Source organism: Sus scrofa, chromosome 10 (genome assembly GCF_000003025.6).
Source record: "Sus scrofa isolate TJ Tabasco breed Duroc chromosome 10, Sscrofa11.1, whole genome shotgun sequence".
In the NCBI taxonomy this organism is placed as follows: Eukaryota; Metazoa; Chordata; class Mammalia; order Artiodactyla; family Suidae; genus Sus; species Sus scrofa.
Genome location: NC_010452.4, coordinates 14,572,597 through 14,588,966, shown reverse-complemented (window position 1 = coordinate 14,588,966; position 16,370 = coordinate 14,572,597).

Below are 16,370 nucleotides of genomic sequence, written 5' to 3'. Positions count from 1 at the left end.
ATATGCCGCGGGAGCGGCCCAAGAAATAGCAACAACAACAACAACAACAAAAAGATAAAAGATAAAAAAAAAAAGAAAGTGCTCAATAAATAGAATATGGACCCTGGACCCAAAATGTCGGGGTTAGAATCCCAGTTGTGCTACATACTTCCTGTGTGACCCTGAGGTAGTTATTTAACTTTTCTGCATTTAAGTTTCCTCCTTTTCATCTACATGTAATAGTATTGCTGAGGATTAACTGATTAATGTAATTAAGATGTTTCCTATCACATAGTACACATTATATAATTTTAATTATTATTTTCACTTAATAAATGAATGATAAATCAACACTGTAATATGCATCATGTATTCCACAAGATACTGTGTTAATACCCATTTCACTAAATTTTTACCATGTGTACACCTGAAAATGACTTTAAGATTTTGAAATAAAAAAATTAAATTGAAAAGGACCAAGGCAAAAAAAAAAAAAAAAAAGGAATTCCTGTGTGGCTCAGCAGTTAACGAACCTGACTAGTATCCATGAGGACACTAGTCCTCGATCCCTGGCCTCGCTCAATGGGTTAAGGATCTGGCGTTGCCATGAGCTGTGGTGTAGGTTGCAGACACAGCTGAGATCCCACGTTGCTGCAGCTGTGGTGTAGGCCTGTGGCTACAGCTCCAATTCTACCCCTAGCCTGGAAACTTCCTTATGCCACAGGTGTGGCCCTAAAAAGACAAAAAGGAAAAAAATAGTAATAAAAATACCGCATTTTCTGCATTTTCGTCTAATTTATTTGCTATGGTGTTTCAAGTACCTTTATTTATTTATTTATTTTTAGGGCCACACTCATGGCTCATGGAGTTTCCCAGGCTAGGGGATGAATCAGAGCTATAGCTGCCAGCCCTGTGCCACAGACACAGCAGAGTGGGATCTGAGCCTCGTCTGTGACCTACACCACAGCTCAAGGCAATGCCAGATCCTTAACCCACTGAGCGAGGCCAGGGAGTGAACCTGCGCCCTCACGGATGCTAGTCAGATTAGTTTCTGCTGTGTCACAACGGGAACTCCTCAAGTACTTTTAGACCATCTTGATAGTATTAACCCATCGATACTTAAATATACAGGACTCTAAAAACCAACTGGTTTACTTAACAATTGTATCTTTTATTTCTGTTAAGTCAAAGCTTATCTTTATTTGTAATCCTCAGAAAATTAATTTACATACTGGTTGCAATATTTGCTCTTTAACACTGGATTTTAAAGTAGAAGAGCTTACTTGTCTATCTAAGAAGTTGATAAATCATAACTTTCAGACCTGGAGAAAAATTCTGAGGCGCATTTGTAGAATTATAATTTTCACTCTCCACATTACTTAGTAGTGTTCAACATCAGTATCTTTTTGATTCTATTAAAGAAAGGAAAAATCAGTTCCCCTTGTGGCTCAGCAGTAATGAATCCGACTACTATCCATGAGGACGGGGATTCGACCCCTGCTGTGGTGTAGGTCACAGACGCAGCTCCGATCTGGCGTTGCTGTGGCTGTGGTGCAGGCACAATTGACCCTTGGCCAGAGAACTTCTATATGCCCTGGGCATGACCCTAAAAACAAAAAAAATCCATGACACTTGTTAAAGATGGTAAGGCAGACATTATTCAGGCTCATTGCTATAGGTATAAGGACCACAGTCATAGGAATTTGCAGAGTAGAAAGAGATTGGGCTCTGCTCTGAATATAACAAGGGTCAAGTGGGAATTTATGGCCAAGGAGCAGGGTGGGGGCAGGTGATGGAAAATTACTAAGAGGAAATATAAGGGGTAAAGGGGCTTTTAGCTAAAATAACCTAAAAGGATTCTTGCTGAAAAGAGGCCAAGGTGAAGAGGCAGCACCTGGACTTGGTGGTGGATGAGGAGCCTGATCAGATAAGGAAGATGGGAGAGTCTTGCTAACCTGACTTAGCTTCATTCTTCCTAATACTGGACTTTACAAGAAAAGGCACAGATGGGCCTAGAAGAAGGTTCAGGAGCCTGACTGAAATTTGGTCCAACAAAATCTTGACTATCAAGCAAAGGATCTTTGTCAATTCCTTGACCCTTGGGAGTGTATATTATACAGCATGTGGTTAAGAATAAAAACAACTCATGACTGTGTGATGGTCAAAACCACCAGCTCAGGAGGAGTTGCTTCTAAGTGGGAAGATGCCTGAGCCACTGGGTCACAGCCTGCACCCCTTCTTTCCACGCCCGGGGCTTTTTGTTTGGTTGGTTGGTTTTAGGGCTGCACCCAAGGCATATGGAAGTTCCCAGGCTAGGGGTCAAATCAGAGCTACAGCTGCTGGCCTATACCATAGCCACAGCCACGCCAGATCTGAGCCGAGTCTGCGACCTACACCACAGCTCCCGGCAACCCTGGATCCTTAACCCACTAAGCAAGGCCAGGGATCGAACCCACAGCCTCATGGTTACCAGTTGGATTCGTTTCCTCTGAGCTGCAGTGGGAATTCCACCCTCACCCTGGGGCTTTTAGAGAGCTCTGTTATCACAGGAAAACAATCATTTAACATCTATTTTATTCCTTAAATATTGCAAAGTAGGAATCAAATTCCACCCACTTTCTTAAGTACATGAATTTCCCATGACACCTTCACAAACCGCTGGGTAGGAATACTGGGTTGGAGGTGCCCCTCCTCCTAAACTTTTTCCTATGTTTAAAAACTTTTGAACATTTTAATTGATGTCGATCTTCCATTAGGTAAAATATTCATGCGATTTTTTTTTTATTCATGGGGTTAAAAAAAAAAAAACTATTTTGAAAAGATTTGCAGTGAAAATTCTCCCCCATCCATCTCTCTCCCACCCACTTTCCAACCCCAATGCCCCCAGACCCTTATACCTTCCCACTCAAATGCAACCGCTGTCCTTAAGTTTGTCCCCTTTCAATTTTTTTTTCATCTTTAAAGGTTTTATTGAAGTATAGTTGATTTACAATGTTGTGTTAGTTTCAGGTGTACAGCTAAGTGATTCAGTTATACAGATACACATATCCATTTTTTTAAAAATGCTTTTCCCATATAGACCATCAAGGAATACTGGGTAGAGTTCTCTGTGCTACACAGCAGATCTCTCTTGGCCAATCACTCTGTATGCCTCAGGGTGCACATGCCAACACCAAACCCCTAGTCCATCCCCACCACCACCACCTGTCCCCTTTGGTAACCATATATTTGTTTTCAAAGTCTGTGTGTCTGTTTCTGTTCTGCAAATAAGTTCATTCATATCCTTTTTTTAGATTCCACATATAAGTGATAGCATATGATGTTGATGTCTCATTGTCTGACTAACTTCACTTAGTATGATAATCTCTAGGTCCATCCATGTTGCTGCAAGTGGCGTTATTTTATTCTTTTTTATGGATGAGAAATATTCCACTGTATTTATGTACCACACCTTCTTTATCGATTCCTCTGTCAATGGACATTTAGGTTGCTTCCATGTCTTGGCTATTGTAAATAGTGCTGCAATGAACATTGGGGTGCAGGCATGTTTTTGAATTATGGTTTTCTCCAAATAAATGCCCAGGAATGGGATTGCTGGATCATATGGTAATTCTATTTTTAGTTTTTTTAGGTAACTCCATACTGTTTTCCATAGTGGTTGTACCAATTTAAGCAAATACACACATATAACCTTATATTTTATACAAATGGTCATACTAAACACTGTGTTTTTTTTTTATTTACGATTACATGTAAGGTACCACCTCACACCAGTCAGGATGCCATCATTAGCAAGTCAACAAATAACAAATGCAGGAGAGGGTGTGGAGGAAAGGGAACCCTCCTGCACTGTTGGTGGGAATGTAAGCTGGTACAACCACTATGGAAAACAGTATGGAGGTACCTCAGAAAACTAAGTACAGAACTACCATATGACCCAGCAATCCCTCTCTTGGGTTTATGTCCAGACAAAACTTTCCCTGAAAAAGATACATGCACCTGTATGTTCACTGCAGCCCTATTCACAATAGTCAAGACAAGGAAACATCCTAAATGTCCATCGATAGATGAATGGATTAAAAAAATGTGGTACATACACACAATGAAATATTACTCAGCCATTAAAAAGAATAAAATAATGCTATTTGCAGCAACATGAATAGAACTAGAGACTCTCATACTAAATGAAGTAAGTCAGAAGGAGAAAGACAAATACCATATGATATCATTTACATATGGAATCTAATATATGGCACAAATAAACCTTTCTGCAGAAAAGAAACTCATGGACTTGGAGAACAGACTTGTGGTTGCCAAGGTGGAGAAGGAGGGAGAGGGATGGACAGGGGGTCTGGAGTTAATGGATGTAAACTATTGTATTTGGAGTGGATAAGCAATGAGATCCTGGTGTATAGCAGAGGGAACTATATTTAGTCACTTAAGATGGAACACAATGGAGGATAATGTGAGAAAAAGAATGTATATATGTGTGTGACTGGGTCACTTTGCTGTACAGTAGAAATTGACAGAACACTGTAAACCAACCATAATGGAAAAAATAAAAATCATTAAAAATTTTTTTAAAATAAGAATACATATAGCTTGAAGCTCTTTCTAAATTAGTACGTAGATAGGCATCCTCATTCTTTTTGCAGTATTAATATTACATGGACGAATCCTAATTGGTTTAACCAGTCCCCTAGTGATGTCATGCCCACTGCTTCAATTCTTTCATTATTTCAAACAGCGCTGCTGCTGTGAGCAATCCTGTTTTCAAAATGTGATCAACTTGGACCTCGGCGAGGCTCCTTCTGCGCACCAAGAAAGCAGTGCCAGCCCAGAGCCCACAAGTGCCCCCACTGTGCTCCGAGGCCTGATACGCATGATGCCCCGGCTCCGAGATCAGTCACGTTTGCCCAGACAGGCGACGGTGATGATACCCGGGAAGCACCACCCCAGGCCACAGCTGTGGAGGTCGCCAGAGTCGGAAAAATCCCACCCTGTCAGCTTAAGGGAACAACTTCAAGGGATTCCTAAACCTGTTCAACTACGGGCAAACGAATGGCTGTAATTAGCTGACTGCACAATTAGAAGCAATTAAGCACATGACAGAAGAGGCTCCCACAACGGGAAGGAGCCCGGCTCTGGCCGCAACCAACGTCCGCTGCTTTTCTCTCCGTTTTCTTAGCCTTTGCGCGCCCCGGGCATCTGCCTTCTTGGTAGGCTTATTACTCATCGTCCCAGATTAATTTCTCTTCAACACACTGTAGCATATGGACATTAGCCAAGGATGCCTAGTCACTGGTTTAATTTTTCTATTTTAAAATCGATATATAATTTACACATCGTAAAATGCACAGAGCTTCCATTTATGGTTCATAAGTTTGTTGTTTTTTTTTTTAACAAATGAATATATCAGGTAACCAATACCCTAATTAAAATATAGAACTTTTTTTTTCCCTCCAAAAAGTTCTTTGTGCCTTCTTTCCAATAACCGTTGCCACCTGGCTCCAGGCAATGGTTCTGATTATAAATTGATTTTTTTTACTTTTTTCTTTTTTTTTTTTTTCTTTGGTTTTTAGGGAAGCACCTGCAGCATATGAAGGTTCCCAGGCCAGGGGTCTAATTGAAGCTATAACTGCCCGCCTACACCACAGCCTCAGCAACACAGGATCCTTAACCCACTGATGGAGGCCAGGGGTCGAACCCATGACCTCACAGTTCCTAGTTGGATTCATTTCCCCTGCGCCACTACGGGAACTCCATTTTTTTTTTTTTTTTTTTTTTTTTTTTGGTCTTTCTGTCTTTTCTAGGGCCGCACCAGTGGTACCTGGAAGTTCCCAGGCTAGGGGTCGAATCAGAGCTGTAGCCACCACCTTGCACCGGAGCCACAGCAACGAAGGATCCGAGCTGTGTCTGTGACCTACACCACAGCTCATGGCAACACTGGATCCTTAATTTACTGAGCAAGGCCAAGGATCGAACCTGAAACCTCATGGTTCCTAGTCAGATTCGTTAACCACTGAGCCATGACAGGAACTCCCCATGTTTTTTTTTAAACTGATTTTGTTAAGGAGAAATAACTGATTCTATGACACGGATTGGGAAGTAACACCCTCGAAAAGGAGTGTGTAATTCATTCCCTCATCCTTAAATTTTCAAGCATGTGTAGGAAACCACCTCAGTTGCTGAACTCTATTTTCCTTTGTTCTCCCTCAGTCAGTCGCTGGATATTTTTTTTACAACTTGTTAAAAAGTCATTAAATTTAGGAGCCCTTTCCAGATTGGGGTCCCAGAGTCTGTAGACCAGATCAGCCACAATCATACTGGAAGCTAGGAACCAGGAGCGGAGCCTAATTCTATGTCAATCTCCTGTGCCACATCCTTCTGCAATACTCAGAGTCAGGGCTGAAGAGAGGAAGGCCGTGAAGGGGCATTTAGAAAAGAGGGGAGTGGTGGACCCCAAACAGAGAGAGCCCTTTGCCGGCAGGAACCACAACCAGGGCAGGTGGGAGGGCTGCAGGGAAAACCATTTCAACTTAAAGTTGACGAGAGGCCAAGGGCACACACAAGGCTCTACTTTGCCGGTAACCAAGGAGGTTGAAAGCCAAGGTGAACTTTCAGTGAGTGGCCAGGAGCGCACGCTGCCCTCGGGTGAAGCAAGCAAGCTCTGAAAGGGACTAAGAGGCGGGAACCTTTAAGTCCGAATAGGGCAGCATGTCTCACTGGGGATTGAACTCTGGGTTTTATTTTCTTTCTCTGGGCCCATGAGAGAGGTGGCGGTCACGGTAAAGCATCTCACAAAGTTGTTCCCACTCCCAAGCATCCCAGGAGCCTGTGTGTGTGTGTGAGTGTGATGGGAAAGGCATTCAAGGAGGCAGTCAGAGAAGGGAGTAGCAGGTGGAGCCAAGGAGGAAACACTCTTGCCACCTGGTGCCGTGGACCCTGGGGAAGGACAGAAGATGCCCCAGATGACCCCTCACCCAAAGCCCCTGGGGCAGCTCCTGCCTGGGTGGATGGGGGAGCTGTGAAATTTAACTGAGGAGCAGAGCTCAAAGTCACGGCTCTGGGCCACCAGTGAGGAACACTGTTTGCCAGGCTCAAAGGGACTGGCGTGGAACTGTCTTTCCTAAGGAGCCACAGAGACCTGGGGGCTCATATGGCCACTGGACTGACCAGAGACCAGTGGTCCCTGCTTGCACGTGAAAGTCAGACCAACTCCAACCCCTGCTTTGGACTGTGCAAGCCTTTGGATTTGGGGACAGTGAGGAAGGGGGCCCAGTGGAGGAGATACTGGACTTCCTACTAACCAGGCAAATGGAGATTTAAGACAGTTTTCCTTTTTCTTTTTCTTTTTTTGATTTTCTAGGGCCTCACGCATGGCATATGGAAGTTCCCAGGCTAGGAGATGAGTTGGAGATGTAGCTGCTGGCCTACACCACAGCTACAGCAGTACAGGATCCAAGCCACATCTGCAACCTACACCACAGCTCACAGCAACCCCAGATCCTTAACCTACCGAGCAGGGCCAGTGATAAAAACCCTTATCCTCATGGATACTAGTCAGGTTCATTGCCTCTGAGCCACAACAGGAACTCCTCTCCTTCACTTTTATTATAGTATCTTGTCTAGAATTTGCATGTCTCTTTTTCATATCACACCTAATAGTGTTTTGTAGTTACTTGTCAATTGGTCAATTTAGACCTATATAAAATTGTAAACTCAGTATCTTAATAACCTCCCATAGTGCCTTGTGTCTAGAAAGCAGCCCTTAAATTAAAAAAAAAAATTAAAATTGCTACCAAGGTGCAGACACCAGGAGCATCTTTCCAACAACTGCTGTCCTCCTCCTCATTGCTTAAGCAACCAAATGTGAGTGGCATTGACCCCACCCAATTATGGGCTAGGCCAATCCCAATGCATTTGTCTAAGTGATAGGTTTTTTTGAGCCTGGGCCTGTCAGCACATGGCACACACACAGTGATTGGTCCTGAAATGGACCAATCAGAATGTAGTGTAGGTCTTAGGCTCAATGGTTAAGAGAAGCAATGGTCCCTCTTTCTCTAGACTTGTCAAGATATTTTGACTTAATTGTTCAGTTCCAACTGAGTTGCTCTTGAGAGGCATCTTGTAACCTTGAAGAAAGCCAGCCTACCAAGGAATCTGGCCCATAAAGGAAGGCAAGGCAGAGAGAATCAGAGGCATGGAGCCCTGATTAAACTCTTTTGAAAGGCTTCCCTAACTTCTCAGCCACCTGAACCAATAAATTCTCTTCATGATTTCTCTTACTTGCAACCCAAAGCATCCTCCCCGGTACATTGGGAAGGCGGCATTATGGTGAACATGGCAAGTTACACTTGTGCACATTTGCTCATGTGTATGCACGTGTGCATACACATACACAAACACACACAGCCTGAATCTTACTCGGGGAGGGGGAAAACCTCGCACACAGCTCTCGTTCCTGGGGTGGTGGCAACATCTGGTTTTACAAAATTACACACTTCCAAGCTTTTGGTAACAATTACCCAGACATGGAACTGAAGTCTTTTGATGAGCAGTAACTGACGTCTGTACCAAAAATGACGTCCAGTGTTAACCTCACTCCTTGAGGATGTCTCAGACTGCAGCCACCGGCGATAAACGGTACATTTTTTTCCTCTAAAAACATTCATATATTGGAGTTCCCATTGTGGCTCAGTGGTAACAAACCCAACTAGTATCTTTGAGGATGTGGGTTCGATCCCTGGCCTCGATCAGAATGTTAAAGATCTGGTGTTGCTGTGAGCTGTGGTGTGGGTCGCAGATGCATCTTGGATCCCAAGTTGCTGTGGCTGTGGTGTAGGCCGACAGCTGCAGCTCTGATTCGACCCCTAGCCTGGGTACTTCCATATGTGGCAAGTGTGGCCTTAAAAGACAAAAAAAAAAAAAAAAAAAAAAAAAAACCTATAAATAAATAAATGAATAAATAAAAATCATATATTGTTTGTGACCCTGTAGTAGTATTTGAGATCATAAAATCAGCTTTTACCTGAATGTGAAGTTTTTATTTTCAACATTTTTCTTAGAAGGCGAAATGGGGCTTAAATACTTGGAAGGCAATATCGACTTTTTCTTGACTAGTCCCAGGCCTTGACCTTATTTACAACATTAAGATTTTCCAACCTGATGTTCCCTTGCTTTCTGGGCAAGCGTCCCTGAGTATCCTCTCCGGGGCCAAGCTCCTTGAGAGCTGGGACCACATCTTGTGCCTCTTTCATAACCCATGTCTTCCTCATGCTGAGAGGGATTCCAGAGCTTCCCAAAAGCTGGTGGATGGCCCATGGAAATTTCCACAGCAGCTGCTTGGTCCCAGCCCCTCCACCTGAGCCCTGGCCTGCAAGCCCTCCCAGCCCAAGGACACTGAGCCTGGCTCCAGGTCAGGCCTGAGGTCTATTTATGACTCTTTATCTCAGGAGGAGTGCCTGGGCCCCTTGCACTCAAGAAACCTCCTCCTCTTCTCACCAGTCAACACGCGTCCCTGTCTAGAGGACAGGAAAGCAGTGCGGCAAGAAACATACTCTCTGATGGATGGCCCCAGTGTCTCCCCACCTATGGCTTATTCTTCTCATTTGGGGGCCCAGATCCTTCCATGGGAACAAAGACAACCTCTGACAGTCAAATAAAATATCTTGGAAGTTCCTGTTGTGGCTCAGCAGTAATGACCCAGACTAGTACCCATGAGGATGCAGGTTCGATCCCTGGCCTCGCTCAGTGGGTGGGGGATCTGGCATTGCTGTGGCTGTGGCTGTGGCTCTGGTCAGCAGCTGTAGCTCTGATTTGACCCCTAGCCTGAGAACTTCCATATGCCTCAGGTGAGGCCCTAAAAAGCAAAAAGCAAAAAACAAACAAATTTTATGAACACTGATGAGCTTATTAATGAGTTTGTTTCTCACATGCTTCCCCTCACCAAGGAAAATTTGTCTCCCAAGCAGGAGGAACATCTTCCCCACTCCCACCAGGGAGCTCAGCTCATGGGCGGAACAAGTTATTGATTAACTCCCAGATCCCTGTGGGAGCCGCTCAGGGAAGAGCTGAGCCCACAAGGGACCAGGAGCACACGGTGCCTGAGGAATGATGCTGCTTCCAGCCCCATGGCCTTGCTCTCCCCTCCCGGGCACGGAGGCAGGGACCAGGAGCCAGAGAACCTGAGATCAGAGCCGCTCTACCGTGACACCAGGTCCCTGAGGTACCTCACATAACCTCTCTGGGCCTCAGGGTTCTAAGGTGCCAAATACCTGACCTACCTACTTAATTCTTAATTTAATTTTATATTATCACCATTATTTTTTTAGCAGTGGCCACGTTTGGTGTGTGACTCAGATGTCAGGTGAAACCTCCCTAGAGAGTATTGGTTCCAGGGTCCATGCCACAGCCTGGGGGAGCCTAAAGCCCTCCTGCTAAGGCTTGGCCACATCCCGGGAAGTGGGAGGAGGCTCATGTGCACAGTCACCTCTGGCCCCGAGGCCCTGCCACTGCCGAGTGCCAGCAGTTTGTGGACTGTCTGCCACCTGCGTGCTGTCCCGTCCCAGGCTGTGCAAACCCCTTTAACAAGGGGACTGGACAGGATCTACATAACTCCAGATTAAATGTTAGACACCTCTGTCCTCGGAAGTTCTTTAGCTGTCCCATCCTATGGGGACTCTGTCAGCTGGCCATCTCCCTCACGGTCCCACTTAGTGGCTTTTTCGTCTCCTCGCCTTCTTGTCTCTCCTCCTAGCCTTTCCCTTTCCGACTGCCTCCGGAACTCCAAATTCTCCTCACTGTATTCGGGAGAGTCGTTTATTTCTCTCCCATTCCTTCTGCCAAACTCAAGCATTCAGACCTTGTTGAGGTGGGAGATCAGCCCTTCCAGGCGGCAAGATCCACCTTTTGGTGTACCAGGCTGTTGTGGCTGTAAAGTTGTCCCCCCCCCTTCAGTCTCCTTAAATTGTGATGCGGTTTCCGCTAAATTCTTTCTATTTTTATTTTTATTTTTATTTTGTTTTTTAGGGCTGTGCCTGCAGCATATGGAGGTTCCCAGGCTAGGGAACAAATCGGAACTTCAGCTGCTGGCCTACACCACAGCCAGAGCAACGTGGCATCCCAGCTGCGTCTGAGACCTATACTGCAGCTCATGGCAACGCCAGATCCGTAACCCACCGAGCACGTCCAGGGATCAAACCTGCAACCTCATGGTTCCTAGTCATATTCGTCTCCGCTGCACCACGATGGGAACTCCAGGTTTCTGCTAAATTCTTGCTGAAACAACAATTCCATTCCTTAGAATGCAGAGAAAACGAAGAGGAGCAGCATTTTGGATCTAATTCTGCACAAACAGGCCAGTCTGCCCAGAACTTGAAAATCAGAGACAGCTCAGCGCCACTCAGGAGTCTGGATAGCTGGGAAGGGCTTGCTGGACCGTCCAGTGTGCAACAAGACTCAGGAAGGAGACTCTCAAGGTATTTGGAGAAAAGGTAGGTGTGACTGATCTTGTGATACAAGAATCAAAGAGCTCAAGCAGGACCAAGTGAGTTTCTAAATTGCTAATGATCCCATAGAGGGAAAAGACAAAAGCAGTTCCACGGTCAAGGACACCTGCAGGTAGGTGAATGGGGCAGCAGGGTATTCCTTCCCGCACATCCTCGTCACGTGACTTCCAAGCTCCTAGGAGTCTCCTCCATTCCCCTTTCGAGGCTGACCCGCCAGGCACACAGATCTCTGCTCGCGCTCCCTCATTGGCTGGAACCCAAACACACGGCCACGCCCACCTGTGGGGGAACCTGGGGAGTGAAGTCTAGGGGCGCGCTCAGAAGGAAGGAAAACTGTCCTGCAGCTGAATGTCTCTGCCACACACTCCGTCAGCGTTCCTTATTAAGAATGGAAAATTGAGGAACAATCTCGACATGAGACACTGAAGCTCGAGTACCCAAGGAGGTTGTAAGACCTCAGCACCCTGATGCCCCAAAAGAGCTCAGATGTTCTGACCTGGATGAATTATCCCCCAGGGTACTGAGGGGGCTCGCAGACAAGCTCACATCATCTTTGGGAGACTGTGACAAACCCAAGTGTCGCTGGAAGCCAAAGACGCAGGCGCTGTCATCCTGATTTTCATCAAGACTAAAACCTAGGAATCTCAAAAGTATCCAGCGGTGAACTTGACATTAATATGGGATGAGTGGGAGTTCCCTTTGTGACTCAGGGGTTAAGGAATCCAACTAGGAACCATGAGGTTGCAGGTTCGATCCCTGGCCTCGCTCAGTGGGTTAAGGATCTGACATTGCCCTGAGCTGTGGCAGATGCGGTTGGATCTGGCGTTGCTGTGGCTGTGGTGTAGGCCAGCAGCTGCAGCTCCAATTCAACCCCTAGCCTGGGAACCTCCATGTGCTGCAGGTGCGGTCCTAGAAAAAGACAAAAAAAAAAAAAAAGATATATATATATATTTATATTTATATATATGGGATGGGATGAGTGGCTACAGATTATCAAATGGCTGGTTTCAAACATTTAGAAGTAAAGTGTTGACCCAGTAAGAGCCAACATGTGGTCCAGGCTAACTTCATTTTCTTTAACAAAGAATTGTTGTTAACAATATTCTTATCCTTAAGCTTAATAACACTTCCTCAGGAAGTTAGTGCTACGGAATCAAGTAAATTATGAGCAAAGTTATTTTGTACAAAAAAATGTTGTCACCACTTTATTTATAGTAGCAAAAAATTAGATACAACCTAAAAGTACTGCAGTAGGGGAATGGTTATATAAATTACTCATCATTAATACCATGAACTATTATGTAGGCTTCAAAACTGTTTTCGGAGAATGTTTAATGTAACGAGAAAACACATATGAAATGCTGTCAATGAAAAAGTCAGTACGCAGGTATCAGAGAATGTATGCCCTTAGTGATGTGTAAAACATCAGCACAGAGTTCCCGTTGTGGCTCATTGGGTTAGGTACTCAATACTGTCTCTGTGAGGATGCAGGTTCAATCCCTGGCCTCGCTCAGTGGGTTAAAGATCTGGTGTTGTCCAAGCTCCAGCGTAGGCTCAGATCCGGTGTTGCTGTGGCTGTGGTGTAGGTCGGCAGTTGTGGCTCCGCTTTGCCCCCTAGCCTGGGAGCTTCTGTATGCCTCAGGTGCAGCCCTAAAAAGGAAAAAAAAAAAAAAAAAATCACAGAAAAAATATGAAAAAAATATGCTGAAATGTTAACAGCAGTCCTCTCAGATGGCAGAGTTATTGGTCACTGTTCATTTCCTCTACATACTTGCCTGCATTTTGCCACAGTGGGCATGTATTACTTCCACTAATAGGGGAAAAAACTTATTTTCTGGAAAAAAAAATCACCCAGCTGGTAGGAGCAGGGCAACCATGCGTATAAATAGGACAGGGCATTTGACAAAATCCTTCAACAGCATTCACTGCACTGATAGATGAAATTGTGACAAAATTCTTAAAAATACAGATGGTTGATGACCACTGAATGACCATCCCCAATTATTTTTGGCCGCGCACACAGCATGCAGAAGTTCCCAGGCCAGGGATCAAACCAGCACCACAGCAGCAACAACGCTGGATCCTTAGCCCACTGAGCCACGCGGAAACTCCGACCATCCCACGTCTAGAATTGGGTTTCCGTGGCAGAAGCCGGGCCTGTCGGCTCACTATTTTTACCCTTGTCTCAGGTAAACATCTGTGCTGACCAATACGGTATCCACCAGCCAGTGTGTGACTGATTTGTTTTAAATTAATGAAAATCAAATACTATTGAAAATTCAGTTCTGCACTTGCACAGGCCTTGTTTTAAGCGTTCAGCCGGCATGTACAGGGAGCGATGTCTATACTGCATAGCTTAGATGCAGGGCATTCATTGCCAAAGAACATTCTGTTGGAAAATGCTGTTGTAGGGGGAATGATTAGCAGTTTCACAGAGGACCCCCGGCTGAAGGAGAACCAGCCTCCCAGGGGATCACCACCGGCTGGCACATTGAGCCTGGTCTAATCAGATGAACTTGAACAGTTCTAAGCATAACGTCCTCCCTAGGGGCTCCAGACTACGGACATATAGCGGGGGCGGGGGGGGTTGATTTCTGTTGAAGACAAGCTCCATGTATATGAGTGGGGGAGTGCAGCCACCCAAAATAATGAGGTGAATGAATGAAGTATGAGGTTCAGAACAAGAAAGGGGACGTTCCAAGCTACACTGGTCAAACCACACTGAGAATTCAAGTGTTTTTCCTCTGGTGGTGTTTTCATCAGGAGAATTGGCCAGAATGAAGCTGATTAAATAGAAAAGATACTTTCCATCCCTGGAGACTGCTGTTGGTTATAAGCAGCTCACAACTGGGGATTAGCACAGAGCAGGGGAGGGGGAAAAACTGCTATGAACAGTCCAGCCACTACGTTTTAGTAGCTTTATCCCTTGGCTACTCAACAATGACATGCTAAGTCGTACAGGTGATAGGAGGGGTGAGACAGGTGAGAAAGGTGTGAACACAGGGCTGCTGTGGGGAGGGGGGAGGGCAGAGAGAGGCGAGACAGAGAAAAACGGAGAGACTGAAACTATTGCTCTTGAGCAAAAGCAAGAAGCAGTCAAGTGATCTTGAAGGTTTTATAAAAATCCCATGCAGCTTTGTTATCAAGCCACCAGCGGGAAAATTGCCTTCATTGTAGCCACCTAAAATATTCTATTCCATAAACTTGTCTTAAAGAAAATAGTTCTTATATAGGATAAGAACCCCTCTTTTAAAAAGTTGTGTTTTTTTGGAGTTTCCGTCATGGCTCAGGCTGTAATGAACATGACTAGGTATCCATGAGGACGCGGGTTCGATCACTGGCCTCGATCAGTGGGTTAAGAATCCGGCGTTGCCCTGAGCTGTGAGGGAGGTGGCAGACTCGGATCAGATCCTGAGTTGCTGTGGCTGTGGCCTAGGCTGGCAGCTTTAGCTCCAATTCAACTCCTAGCCTGAGAATTTCCAAATGCCCCAGATGCAGCCCTCAAAAAAAAAAAGAGAGAAAAAAATTGTTTTTTTGATAGGATGTGATTTACACAAAATGCAACTACCGTGTGATAGTGGAGTAGGGAGAGCTGTGTTCATTCCGAGTATTTCAGTCCCAAAGGGATGCCGGAGGACTTGAACAAGTCAAGAGGAAACGGAGCAGCCTGGGTCAAGTTTTGGAAACCGTTGACGATACAGAGAACTGAAACTGCAGCGTGTAGACCGGGGAGAAGGGGGAGTCACAGCAACCGGACCTCAGCTCAGGACAAGGAAGGACTTTGCAACCATTTGAGGTGGCACAGGGGCTGCCAGGAGCAGGACAGCCTGTGAGGAAGGCTGGAGCACAGTCCGGGCAACCCGAGTTTGCATTCTGGTGCTGTCTAGCCAAGGGACCGTGGGCAAGTCTTAGCTCTTTTAAGCTTTTTTTTCACCTGTAAAAGGAGATGATAACTCTCACGGTTACGAGAAGAATTAAGTAAGATTGTGCACGCCCAGGGCTGAGTGCCTGGTACTCGGCAGACTCTCCATCAGGGTGACCTCTTAGCTGCTCTGACTGCTCGTGGTGCCCACGCGCCTCGTTTCTGGATGTTCCAGCAGAACCTGCATGATGACTGATGGGGGAATCAGCACAGAGTTTTCTGCTTGCTAGACGATTCGGATGCATGGTACCAATACTGGCCCCCAGGAACTTAAGAGGTGACATGTGGAAAGGGTTCTGAGGTCAAGTCAGTTGACAGTTGCTGGAATAAGAGCTCCCACTGTGTCTCAGCAAGTTCAGAAACTAACATAGTGTCTATGAGGATACACAGTGGATCCCTAGCCTCGCTCATTGGGTTAAGGATCACTGTTGCTGTGCTTGCTGTGTTAGGGCTGGAGGTAGCTCTGATTTGACCCCCTAGCCTGTGAATTTCCAGAGGCCAGGTACGGCCCTAAAAAGAAGAAAGAAAAAAAGTTGCTGGGATAATCAAAATTCCACAGGTTTCTCGACTCTGTGACGTCTCTGAGCCTTGAATACACTACCCTGAATTTTCAGTCCCCATCACATGTGGCCACAGACCCCCTCTTCATGGAACATCTTTTGATCACATTTTAGGAAATACTGAATTAAATGATTTCTGAGATTCTCTCTGAGTCCAGCACCTGAAAACGTTGTGAATTTCAAATGCAGTGATGTTTACAGCTACTGTTTATTGAGCATGTACGATGAGCCAGGCGCCGTTTGACCCCTCGAGATGCCTGTCACCCAATGCACACAGCAACCCTCTGACGTGTCATCATCCCCTGTTGACGGTGGAGACAACCGAGACGCAGAGAGGGAAAGCCACTTGCCCAGGTCCACACAGCTAACACAGGGTAGAATAGGAACACGACTTGCCTG